The following is a 13,093-nucleotide window of genomic DNA, read 5'->3' as shown; positions in this document are numbered from 1 at the left end:
ACAAGGGACATTTGACTTACTGGAGTAGTATTAAAAGAAAAGGCAAGGTTATGTTGGTTAACAAGAGCATATCGGTTTAGAGGTGGAACAATATTCACGAGCATAGTTGGTTGAATTTTTATTGCAGAGTTTGAAGTATGTTGAGGTATAGGTTTACTCTGATTTGTCAAAGGAAAAGTTATAGGAGGAGCTTTCAGATAGTCAAATTTTCTTCTAACTTCAGAATTAATTGCTTCTAATTCTACCTTTTCCAACTCCCTCTGTAGATTCTCTTTCTCTTTCCTCATTCTCTCTATTTCTGCCTCATGTAAAGACATTCCATGATAGACTTTTTCATCTCCTGATACTAGGTCTACAGTTTTTGAACTAGGTCTTGCATCTATAACCTTCTATTTTCCTTTATTGGTGATGATTTTGGTAGGTTGTGGATTACTTTGAACCTCCCTACTAGTTTGCACAAGAACTTTAGGTGCAAGACTAGCTTTAGCAGTCAAATTTTCTCTGATAATAGGGCCCCCTTCTTTACTTTTAGGTTCTTCTTGGGTGAATAACTCTAGATCTACAATCTGTCTCAATAACCTATCTCTCTCAGTAAGTATTTCCTTAATTTCATTTTCCTTATCCATCTCCTTTTGCTTTCTTAAGGAAATTAATTGATTGGACCCTTTTATTAAGAACCTCGATTTCTCGGGAAACCTCATCAGGGTCTGGGAAGGTTTCCTCTGAATCTGATATGTTGACATGGTCAATATCAATTAAACTCACATTCCCATCTACAGTTCGGGGAAAATAATCCACCCTAACATTGGAACTATTCCTATCCCTCCCAGAAATGCCAATGTGCGACAATCTTTGATGAAAAGTCTAGATATCCTCATTATTACCAAATAGACTAGTATGAAAACCCATGATGTCTTATTCAGATTCATGAGAAGGTGTATTAGAATACCTTTTCCAACTCCCTCTGTAGATTCTCTTTCTCTTTCCTCATTCTCTCTATTTCTGCCTCATGTAAAGACATTCCATGATAGACTTTTTCATCTCCTGATACTAGGTCTACAGTTTTTGAACTAGGTCTTGCATCTATAACCTTCTATTTTCCTTTATTGGTGATGATTTTGGTAGGTTGTGGATTACTTTGAACCTCCCTACTAGTTTGCACAAGAACTTTAGGTGCAAGACTAGCTTTAGCAGTCAAATTTTCTCTGATAATAGGGCCCCCTTCTTTACTTTTAGGTTCTTCTTGGGTGAATAACTCTAGATCTACAATCTGTCTCAATAACCTATCTCTCTCAGTAAGTATTTCCTTAATTTCATTTTCCTTATCCATCTCCTTTTGCTTTCTTAAGGAAATTAATTGATTGGACCCTTTTATTAAGAACCTCGATTTCTCGGGAAACCTCATCAAGGTCTGGGAAGGTTTCCTCTGAATCTGATATGTTGACATGGTCAATATCAATTAAACTCACATTCCCATCTACAGTTTGGGGAAAATAATCCACCCTAACATTGGAACTATTCCTATCCCTCCCAGAAATGCCAATGTGCGACAATCTTTGATGAAAAGTCTGGATATCCTCATTATTACCAAATAGACCAGTATGAAAACCCATGATGTCTTGTTCAGATTCACGAGATGGTGTATTAGAATTTGCATATACCGTTTATCCAGAAGACTTACCTGTATGGCTATTTTTCTGTCTCCAGGCTGCACAACTGGTTCATGCATAACCATTCTCTTCTGGCCTTTTCGGACTAGTTCCAGTAATCCTTCTTGCAACTTCTCTTGAGAATTTTTCTTCATGTAGGACCTCATGTTTCTTCCTCTCTACATTGTATGCACTTCCTTAAAATGACTTGTGGTTTATTTAACAATACTGGTTGTTTTATATTATCAGAGTCGCCACCCAATTGAGAATTTAGAATATTATTGAACTCAACAAATCACTCATAGGAGACAACCAAACGAGAATACTATTTTCAGAGAGAAAACTAAAAAAACTTGGGGATAGAGAAACCTATTACAAGGACACAAGTAAATGTAGATTCAGACAAATTTTGAGCAATACATGCACTAATCCACAGTATATACTTATACTATGACTCTCCCCAACAGAGTCGCCAATTCTTCTTGCTCTCAATTTCTGATTGCTTTTTTTTCTCTACAAGATCTCAAGCCTCTTTTCACACATGGAGAGAACAACAAGAATAGAAACATAAGACAACAATTGACAAGGTTTACAATGAAACCTCCTACACTTCAAGCTTCAACAGAGCTTAGGTGGGGATACCTTCTGTGATTACTTTCTCACAATTTTACTCGATGGCTTACAAAAAACTAGTGCAAATTTATGCACACCTTATCACTTTAAAAGCAGCTGAACATAAATGAAAGATTAATCATCATTATAATTGATCACCAAGAAGGTCATAAACTTTAACAAGCCATATCTATGCCTTATTCGACCCTCAGTTATTTAGAATTAAATAAAAAGATGATAATAGAAATTCATATACATATCATCACCTTGATTTATTGGATCTATATATGCTAGACATATATAAACTATTGAACTATAATAGACCCAGTCATCAAATTCATGTAGAGTTATTGATTATCAACAAAAGGAATTAAGTATATTTAATTTCCCTCCTTGAGCTTTAACTAAACAACCCTAGATGATTTAATCAAAATGATAATCAATCACACAGACACGAAGACAACATAAATCCGGGCCCAAAACGTTCTGATTTCGTATATTAATATTCTCTCATCAAAGTTCTACAAAGATACAAAATGATCTTCCAAAATGCCAAAACAAAGGCCTCCATACATTTTGCCAAAGCTTTTTTACAAAATTCTTGTGATCCCTTTCTAAGTAGTCCTGGTATCCATTTATAGAGAGATGGATGCGACAAGCTTCATACTTCCTTGGAAAATATTCTTGTTCTAACCATAATTCCCCCCAAAAGTTACATTGTTTATGCTCCTATTTTCAATTGTAAACAATGTAACTTTTGCAGATCAAGCACCAAGTGTCTTCAATTCTTCAAAATTCCAACTGACTTCTCAATATTTGCAGATCAAGTGCCAAGTGTCTTCAATTCTTCAAAATTCTAATTACCCAAAAATATCTGTTACAAAAATTAACCGCTTCAATTTGCCTGAGGGTTGTCACATACTGGAGCGTCAGTAGAATCTCCTTGTGCCTCTGTCTCTTTCATTGCATACTTACTTTCCCATACTTTGAATGTGTCATCATCAGGCCAAGAAAAACTAACAATTTTTTGCTTCAGCATATTTAAACTTTTCCACGTCTCCTTTAACTGTTTAACTTCTTTTTCCAAACCAAAGTGTGACTTTATTTTTTCAATCTCCTCAATGGTTTGAATGAATAAGGAGTTATCATCTGTATTTATGATGCTATTTATTCTTTGAGACAACTTATGGACTAACTCGCCAAGCCATACTTCTTTATCTTTCAGTTTATCAGTATTAACAAAACCTCTAGGGAACAATTCAAACTTCTGATCTGTATATTCTTTTCGATATAGGTTTACCTTTCTTTCTATATTGACTCTTTCCTCTGCAAACCTAGACAAACCTTTTACCAACTCATAAGTGGTTTTGATAATGGCATCATCACCTGCCTCCTCCTGGGATAAATATACGAGCTCTAAATCAACCTCCCTAACAATCCATTTATCCAAAATTGGCTCCAAAATAGTCTTATCCTCTTTCAAATAATTCAAAATATTCAAAATTCTTTTCATATAAATATACACAATTGATGCTCCAATTGTATCAGCAAACTTTAAAATTGTACCCCTGATCTTCTCTTCATATTTGTTTGCAAATATTGCCTGGGCCTGCTTCAATCTTTCCTTCTCATCTTAAATGTTTTCAGTTGATTGAAAATTAGGAGTCATGGGAGAAGGCAGGAATTCAATAATTGGGCTGGAAGGAGGGGGTTTGGTAGCAGAAGAGGCAATCATCAGATTGGAAGACTCACCCTTTTGATATTGTCCTCCCAATTGATTCTTCAATTCTGCAATTGTGTTGTCCTTACGAGCTATCTCAACCTTGGCTTCGTTGTAAGCTTTTGGGACTACCTCTAACTTCACCTGGAGATCAGCTTTCTCCTTGGCTTCTTTCTCAGCCACTACCATTCCAAATTTAGCAGACTCTAAAGTCATGCTGGCAGCTTCTACTACCCCTGTATCTCTAACTCTCTTTACAATCATGCCTCCCGAGTAATCAGAACCTGAGGAGTCTTTCTTTCTTTTGTTTTTTTCCCTCTTGAGGGACCATATAACAAGGGCCACATGGTCATTACTATAATTAATTCATTCCAAAGGCTTGGTTTCTTTTCTAACTACATAAAAAATTAAGGCATCAACTATGTCCCATTTCGGGAGAATCAAAACTCCAGCATTTGCAATCAATTTTCTCCCTTGCTCAGCGGTGATCACCTCAAATTCTTTCAGCATTTCTTGCTTTATTTCTGCTTCAACAATAGATGTATCTTTATGAGGTTGCTCAATTTTCTCCTTCTCACATCTTTCTTAAAACTGCTCAATATGTTTTCTCCAAAAAAAATACAAAAATGCTCCTGATTTAACAAAACTATTATCAACCAAAAATTCATCACTGGCCTGCTTAATGACAAGATCCAATTCTCTACCTACAAACTCTTCAACAGTCAGGTCCATTTTGGCACCTACTGGCTCTTCTAGTATCCCTTCTTGTAATTCCCCATGTGTGCATGCAATCTATCCTAGGATCCCTAATTGCAATCATTGTTCAACTACTACCTGCTCATGACCTATGAATAATGGGGATTAAGAAGGGGAATACAAAAACTCACTTGACTATGCTTCCTTCCCCAACCTCTGCCTTTTTGGGGAGGCCTGTAACTCAGGAGCATCCTCCATTGGCCTTTTTCCTTTTGAAGTGGAAGGCTCATCTTTCCTTGGCACTACTACATTATACCCTAACCTCTTGTATAACACGTACTCACTAGGGGGAACAACCTTAGCAAAAAAAGGCTTAGCTAAGACTAGCTTAGCTTTCTTTGGATCTGCTTTTACTACAACATCATTTTTGTCATTCAAGGTCTGCATTGCATCTTCAAAATAATCTACCAAAAACTTGATCTTTTCTTCAAAAGGGTGAAAACTGTTCAAAGGGTCATAGTTCTTGTCAAAATGTTGGACAAAATCAAGGGTCTTCTTTAATGCCAACCACTTTTCCTTTTTTACTTCTTGCTCATCCAAATTGAATTCATTTCTTATCAGATCTTTAGGAAAGTGAAATTGATGAATTCTACCCCCACACCTGAATTTCTTCATGAACATACCATTGAAGAAATCCTCTGATTAGAAAACTTAGCAACTGTCGTTGACAACCTGTATGGCTAAAAAAAGCTTTCAAAATGTAACCAACCACCTTTGGTGACTACAAACTGATGTGCCAAAGTGACTGTTGGGAAAATTGTCCCCCTTCCTTTGTTTGTTAGCTCTGCTTCTTGTAGGCCTCCAATTTGACTCAAAATCTCAAGAATTCCTATCTTCAAAGGGACCTGGTAGGGGAGCAAATATGGGGTTCCCCTGAAACCATATACTCTGAAAATGGTAGAAACCGGGTACAAGATTATGTCATCCCAATTGTGCATAATCTTAATATTCTCAGCAAACTCCTTTGGTCTAATGAATTCAAGGAGAGCCTTTGGGATCCTAGGGTTCTCTTGACATAGAAGGATTCTGAGCTTAGATGCAAAGCATCTATCAAATTTCAAGTAACTTGCATCCTCTCTTTCCCAGGACAAATTTGTACTCCACAACTGAACAGGCATGTCTTCACCATCCTTTTCCTTTAATAGGTCCATGTTGTTTGCAAAATATTCAACACCTTTAAACAAGAACATGTGCATCAATAAGGAGTACCAACTGAAAGGTCTATCTACCTTAGCATTATTTATCTCGATTAGGCCTTCGTGAATGGCATCTATAAGATAAGGTGCAAAATCATAGGTCACTACTAAAGATGGGTTCAAAATTTGTGCCATCATAAGCATATAATGGGTAGGCATGGCGTTCTCTGCATCTTCCCCAAGAATTTGACATAGACACCAATATATACCCTTATCCCTTAAAGTAAATAAATTGATAGGGAAAGGCTCCATTGTGCTAGGGCCTACCAATGTCAATCCTCCTATCTTTGCAAAGAATTCCTTCAACGACCCACTCCTAAGACGATCCCTCTGGGTATCATAAACCTTCTTGAGCATCTCAAAATCAATGCGTTCCAAATAGTTTGAGACCTCACTCAGCCGAAAAACTTTTCTGAATTCATCATCATTAATTTCAATTAAGGGCCCCCCATTTACATTTCTCACAGTCGTAGTAATAGGGTCATAATTTTTGGCAATTTGGGTCAACAGATCAACATCCATGAATACTCCAAGGACCACCAGTTTTCCAACATCTAATTCCCATATACTGTTTATAGGAGTAGGTGAATTCCGCTGACCAAATCCGACCCTAAACAAACCTAGACCTATCATACCTATCTGGGCATCTCTTAGCCAACATCCCTTGTCGTACAAACCATCACCAATCCACAGGTGGGGAGATTTGGGCATGAGTTCTTTTATCTTGGTTGCACTATTAGCAGATTGAGCCAATTGTTCTAAAAAGTCATCACAAATAGCCCTCTCTTGGTAATCTACCTTTCCCTTGAATTCCCTTCTTGGTGCCATCTTAAAATTATCCTTACTTCAATTACTATTCAAATACTTCTTCTCAATTTCAAGCACCAAATAACGCCACACAAATAGGAATTGCAAAGCACAGTCGCGGAAAAACTTACTTGTCGCCTGAGCAATCACAAACTGCACACCTATTCTCTGCAAATCTCCTTGAATGCCCTTTTGCAAGTTTAAATTTCAAAACAATGTCTTATGGAGGGATTTTAATGACAACTGAGCATTGATTACTATCAATAAAGCCACACACTTCTGCAATTAATCCTTTTGAAATTTCAAATTTTGGCTCCAACAGACCAGAAGGGATTCTTCTAAGTATTTTTGTTTTAGTCGCTGATCTACAAAGATTAAAGTTCAAGCAACTTTTAGTCGTGGTCTAGCGACCACCGCCAAATCATGCAGAACTAGCACTCCCTTTAATCATATTAGCCTTCAAAGTGGGCCCGTCAATCAGTCACTCATTCACTCTTTGTCGCTGATCCACAAAGGTTAAAGTTCGAGCATCTTCTCATTGCGGTCTAGTGACAATCGTCGATCTTCCTTGGACTTACCAGCTCTTTAACACACTTGGGCCACCCACTTTGGGCGAGCCCACCAATTAGTTGCTAGTCCGCAATGAATAAAAGTTGAGCATCTCTCAACCACGGTTTAGCGACAACCGTTGGATCATGAGCTAACTGTTCAATCTTTAAAATCCTTCGTTGCTTAGCCGTCACCACTTAATCATCTGCACTAACTGCCTGCATTAACTATCTGCGTTAACTATCTTCTTGGGCCCGCCACTAGTGGCTTGTTGCTGGGTGTGATGAATAAACATCGCACAACTTCCCATTGCGGTATAACAACAACTGTTAGATCAAAAGAAAATTATTTGGCCTTAAAAAACCCTACAGATACAAAGGAAAAGACTTAGGACTTTAGGAAACTATGAAATATTTCAAATTTAATTAAAACACGCCCAAGCCTAGACTTAAAATGGCCCCTTTCAACAACGCAGCGACCCTTCCACTTAAGTGGAAAAAAGAAATGGGCAAAATAGAAATGATTTGGAAATAATATGACACAAAGGTTTATTCTTTAAATGGTTTTGAAATTGTAAAACCCTAAACCCTTAGGAACCATAGGCTCACAGACAAGGGTCAAATTTATGAATTTTGAAAGACTTTTAAGGATAAAAGGCAAGACTTCCAAGACATTTAAAACACTGGTAACATGATGTATGCCCTTTCAAGACATATTTTTGTGCTCTGGTTGTTACATTGATTGATGTATGGTCTTGTTTGCCTTTGATCTTTATGACATTTATTTGGTTATCATCTGTTGATATGTGATTGATAGTGTTGTTATACAGGTGATTTTTGCGAGCTCCCCGTGTATCGTTTGATGATGAAGCTCCTTCCTTGTTGTAGTTTGGAAGAGGATTTTCAAAGATGTCATGATCACCATTTGTTTTCAGACCATCAACTGTTAAATCGCCTCTATCGATCATGTCTTGAACAATGTTTTTAAGCCTCATGCAATCATTTGTGTGATGTCCTTTGTTTCGATGAAAATCACAGAAGTGCGAATCATTCCACCAAGGTGGTTTGATCTGGGGTTCAAAATTATTTATGGTTGGGAATGTGATAATCTTTTTTGCCAAGAGTTCTCAGAATGTTGATTCTAAGGATTGCCCTAATGGTGTGTAGATGTGTCTATTTGGGAAATTGTTGGTGTTACCCCTTTGATTTGGATTAGTCCCTCGATTAGTGTTGTTGCCTTGGATATTATTGTTGGTTTGAGTGTTTGAATTTGAAGGTCCCTGATTAGTATTTTGTGGATAAGTAGTGTTAGTACCTTGGTTAGCACTTTTTTTATTCTTGTTAGCTTGTGGATTACCTGATAAAGCCAATATTGGTTGTTTGGATTTCATATCATTAGCATCAACTCCTCCCTCATTAATATTTTTTTTTCGCGTCCAAAACCTAGATTTGCCTAAAATGTTATTTTTGTTTGGATTGTTAAAGTTTGAGGAGTTATTTCCTTCCTTAAAGAATTTTAGAGTTCCTTTCTTGACGCAGGCTTCCTCTACTTGGATTTCGTTCTCGATTAACTTGGCAAAAGATGGTATGCACTGGAGCTTGAGTTGATAACTCATTTCAGTATTTAAATTGTCGATAAAGATCTCCATCTTTTCCTTTTCAGGCACATCTCAAGGATATCTCGAAACCATATGTCTCCAACGCGGAAGAAACACCATGAATGTCTCATTGTTTTTCTGTTTGGTATTACATACATCCAACATGTGATTGCATGTTGAATATTATAGGAGTATTGAGTGATAAATTTGTCCACCAATTCATCAAAGGATCTGATGGGAGGTGTTAGCTTAGATAACCACTCCATTGTTTGTCCTCCCAAACTTCTTGGGAATAGCCTCATTAAGTAAGTGTCATCATGAGAAAATTCTAGTCTTATGGTACAAAATTCCCAAACATGATCGCGGGGATCACTTTTACCATCATACTTGTCGTATTTTGGTATATCTAAATTTGGGGGAAAAGGTATCATGTTTATTCTCCTATCAAAGGGGTAAGGACAAATCTCATCCAAGGAGTATCGCACTGTGGTCCCCTGTTGCATGTCCCGCATTTGTCTTTGCAACATTTGGATTTGTTGTGTAAGAGCGACCAAGGGTACATTTGTATGTTGAGGGAAAGATTCCTCCCTTTCATTCTCCCTAGTTTGGGCATGGTTGTGTTTAGGTATGTTATGTTGTTCAGGTATGTTATGTTGTTTAGTTATGTTATGTTGTTTAGGATCATGTGTTTCTTCTTCTCTCTTGTTCTTGATAGGCGTAATTTCGGGTCCTTGTCCTAAAAATTTGTTCATCTACATTCCTTACGTTTTCAGTATCAAAATCTTCAGGAAGTCTAACTCCTTTTCTAGTTAGCATGAGCATATATTTTTCCTTGTCAGCTTCAATGAGTCTTTCCATGAGCTTTTGGAATGATGGGTTTTCTTGACATTCTTGAAGGAGTTCCTCAGTGATTTTAGTATCTCCCAAATTAGTATACTCGAAAGGGTTTGTTAATCTACAACCCATATTTGACTTTGGTTGTGGTTCACTTTTCTTGTTTCTTTGAGAGAGAGTGACGACGGGCATCTAGTAAAAGCTTTCTGTGACAAAGGGGATAAATTCTTCTTCTTCTCTTTTAGGAGTGGGTGATTCAGGTCTATCTTTATTATAGGTGATGCAAACTTGTGGAAAGAAAGCGGGGTTGATCCTTCCTCCACAATTTAGGGGTTGACTGAATGTTTCTTTTTGGCGAAAAGCTCTACTTCTCAATGGTTCTTCATCAAACTAGTTTGATCTACCTTGGAGATATAATTGCATATGACACAAGAATGTGCGATGTAATTTAAAAATTTGGCCATTGATATAGAGAAACTTATTCTGTTTAGCAAGTTTTTTAGAATTAGGTTGTCTTTTCTTCAACTTAGTTTTGTGATGAAGACTGTTTCTTCTCAAAATATGAGGAGTGGTCATACACAAATGATCAATGGTTTCCTTCGATGTTTGGATTGAGATACTTTGTTTGAAAAACTCAAGCTTACTTTATCAAGTAGAGGTTTAGATTCACCTCCATGACAAAGTGTGTCAAATGATATGGATAAGAGTCTCCCGATATGGAGACTCGATTTGACAACTTAAGGTTTTAAACTCGGTATGTTGTTTATTTGATAAAATCCATTTAGATGGTGGACCTCTTGATCAATGTGATGGTACTACCTGATTTTGATTGGATAAAGTTTTATCTCTAGCTAGTTTTGGATTCGACAAATTTATTCTAAGAATCCTTGCTTGATTTGGAATTGATTTTTCTGATGTTTAAACTTGAATTCTGATAACTGAGTTCGGTATTGGACCTAAAAGGGTACTCAAGAAGTTTGATGAATTTTTCTCAAAAGGTCTGATTTTCTCTCTGGTTTTCTGAGTTTTTAACCATGCACTAAACCAGAGACCGGATGCACTAAGGTATGATCTAGATGTGCTAAGTTGCCTCTGCCACGCATTAGCTTAGACTATTTGAATTTTTTTTTGATAGAATGATTATGCGCTATTATGCCCTGAATACGTGCTATAGTCTAGACTGAAAGCGCTAAGTTTGGCCCCCAATGCACTAGGCTGATGCTCTAAAGTGCTAAAATGGTATCCAAAAGTGCTCATGAAATGTTTATTAGTATGCTGACTATTGTGCGCTACTTTGATGGATAAAAGCGCTAAGTCTTGGTTGGTATGCGCTATAAGATGTTCCTGATGTGCTAGGAAGTTGCTCCTATGCGCTAAACTACCTTGTTTGCTCTGTTTTTGGCTTTTTTAGAAATTTTTAACACTTGTTTGTTTTTGATGGATGATTTTCTGAAAATATAACTTGAAAACATGGCATATAAGATATAACCAATTTTACTTATGCTAAACAAATAGTGTATGTTCTGCGAGGATGCGTTCAAATCCCTAATGTTTTCACAGGTTTGGATACAAAGAAGACAAATCAGATAGACTCTTTATTCAAGTGTCATCAACAATACCATAGCCCACTAGTCTTGATACTCCAACAACTCAAACAACCGTGTCACCCCCTAGGGGGTGCTCCTTTTTTTGCCTTTTGCAAAAAATTAACCCAAAGTGAATTGCTTCACAATTGGGTAGTTATCTTGGGAGATATATGGTGAGTAATCTTGGGGGTGGATTATTCCCCACCCTTGCACTATGATATTGAAGATGTTTGGATACTGAATCGGCTCAAAGTTTCTAATGCTAAGGTTCATAATCAGGCTTCCTGTTCAGTCTTCAGTGATAAACTCCCTCGGGAGGCTTCCCAACCTTAAGAACAAAGGCTTTGTGTATCTTAAAGATACTGGGGGAAGGCTAATTAGTGAGCAAAACTATTGAAGGGGGCTTTCGTCAGCCTCCACTTTTGATTATAGTGGGTTGGAACACTTGGCGATAAAGTCATTTCCCACTTAGGTCGTTCCCCTCTCATCGACCATTTAAATGGTGCTCTAAGAGAAACTCGGGAGGGCAGGCCTGCTAAAGGATGTAAATGCTTGAAATGAGAAAAGCATAAGAGTGGTTTGGCTTTTTGATCACCCAATTAAGGGGTGAGCATATACCTTCCACTTTTGAGACAAAGCACTCAATTTCTTTTTAATCTTTTAAGACAGATTTTCTAATTTCTATTTGGAGATGTTGCTCCAACAAGCATGGTGTTCTTTGTAACTCCTCATAGAAAAGTGTGCATTTTCAACATAAACTTTGAATCAAACCTGGTCAACAAAGTAAATTGTGATTTGGTCAACAAAATGTAAAGTCGATAGGGGGAAGCTTTCCCTCTTTTCCTTTGCCTAAAATTGAAAATGAAGTTCTTTTACCTTTGCAAAATAAAATGGATCCTTTTAGACACCAAAGGATGGTGAGGTTCGTTTTAAGCTTTGCATAGAGTAAATTTGCTTTTTCTTTTTAGAGCTTCCAAAATGAAGTGTGTTCTCTCTAACCTTGCAAGAAAGCAAAAAGTGATTTTTGTTGTTCTTTTTACTTTGCACTAAAGAAAGATGAATTTTTGTTTTAAACACCAAAAAGAAGTCTCAAGTTCGTTTTAAGCATTCCAAAATGAAAACATGAGGTTTATTTTAACCTGTACAAAAAGGAAAAGTGAATTCTTTTTAACTAGCTTCCTTTTAAAAGAAAGAAAATTAAAATAAACTAATCTAACTCCTTCTCCTGCATAAAAAATATTAGAACCTACATGCAATCAGTGATCAAAAGGTTAGTGTGGGCTTACACAAACCTAAAATAATTTTCCTTGGTTACAAATTTTCTCTTTTGCTCTGCTAACCCTATGCGCTACGTTGTTGCATCAATGCGCTACAGAAAGACACAGATGCACTGCAAAAAAGACCCTATGCACTAAGTTGTTGCCTTGATGCGCTAGCCTGATTTTCTAATGCACTATGATTTTCTAGTTGCCAGAAGAAGTGTTATGTGCTAGTCTAACTACTCAATGCACTAAGATTAGGGTTTGATGCGCTAAACAGTAGGCGAGATGTGCTAACAAACGGCCCGATGCGCTAAAAGAAGGTACCAACGTGCTAACTCAGCATTCCTGCGTACTTGCAATATCAGTCCTGCATTAAAAATGATGTTATTTATGGGGTCAAGCCCCACGGTGGGTGCCAGAAATGTGTGCAGGAAAAGTGGTGCGATGAAACATAAAATCTGGTTTCTAGACAAGTCCACACACCAATGGGACTCTTGGTGCAAGTTATGGAACTATGTTGAATAG

Source organism: Cryptomeria japonica, chromosome 9, assembly GCF_030272615.1.
Source record: "Cryptomeria japonica chromosome 9, Sugi_1.0, whole genome shotgun sequence".
NCBI lineage: Eukaryota > Viridiplantae > Streptophyta > Pinopsida > Cupressales > Cupressaceae > Cryptomeria > Cryptomeria japonica.
Note: the sequence above shows the minus strand (reverse complement) of the source record.